We start from the raw sequence: 1,076 nt of genomic DNA on the forward strand, positions 1-1,076 counted from the left end.
TCCTCACATAGGTGAAAGATGTCAGCTTCAATGTAAGTGACCAGTACATTCTCTTCCCCTCTGACTGTCTAAATAAACTCGTTGCCATCCTGTTAGAAATGGGGTTGTTGGTTGACTGGGGTGTAAACCTTTTTCAAACAGCATCCACAAATCCTGCTCAGGGTAAGTTTCAGGCAAACCCTAAATTAACCTTTGCCCACTCTCTGTTAGCTTGCCATAGAGCAGTCAGTCTTAAGATAAAGGCAATGTGTAAAGTATTAGTGCAACAATTCATACAGTAAACCACTTGAAACACCACACAAAAAGATGCCACATCAGTTATTAAAGATAAATCTGAATTTAATAAAGAAAACAAGACCAAATCGACAAAGATCCAATAAGTAGAAATGTAGTTATTTATTTGTAAAGAATAAACTTTAAAATAGTGCTTAAAAGTAAGAAGTGCCAACCTAGAATATCTGGTTGTGCCGGACTGGGACAAACTCAAAAGTTTAGGCCGACCGCGATTGTGCGCAGGCCAGCTACAGGGACCTAGTTAGGCCTGTGACACAAAGTACCTTTAAATCCTGGTTGTGGAGCATTGCGTCAGTCTGAAAGACAGATGCGTTTTGTAGTTGAAGTGATGTGTAAGTTACGAGTTGCATTGATGTTGCGGTGCTAGGTCCTGTTGTGTTGTTGATGAGAAGAGGGCTTACAATAAGTAGGGCAGTGTCAGGATGTGTTTGTTCCGATGAGCGATGAGGCTGTGATGCGGTCCTGTAGCGTCGTGGAGGCTGCCGTCAATAAGGGATGCGAGGATCTGGCATCAGGAAAAGCGGTGCACAGTGGCGGTTTCGAAAGCGATGACTCACTAGTCCCAAGATGCAGCACCGCCAGTCTGCTGCATTGGTTCTAACTCACGCAGTAGTGGTCATTCGCCGGTTCTCTTCCATGCAACAGCGACAATGCGTTGGTTCTGCTCCCGCATAGAGGATGTTTGGCCGCTGGAACAAACACCTTATGCCCACTTCCTAAGGGTCCAGGACTGAGGTGGCAGCACTTCGCTGGGTAGGCTCTCAGATGGCAGATTCCAGGTG

This window comes from Lissotriton vulgaris, chromosome 1_1, assembly GCF_964263255.1.
Source record: "Lissotriton vulgaris chromosome 1_1, aLisVul1.2, whole genome shotgun sequence".
NCBI lineage: Eukaryota > Metazoa > Chordata > Amphibia > Caudata > Salamandridae > Lissotriton > Lissotriton vulgaris.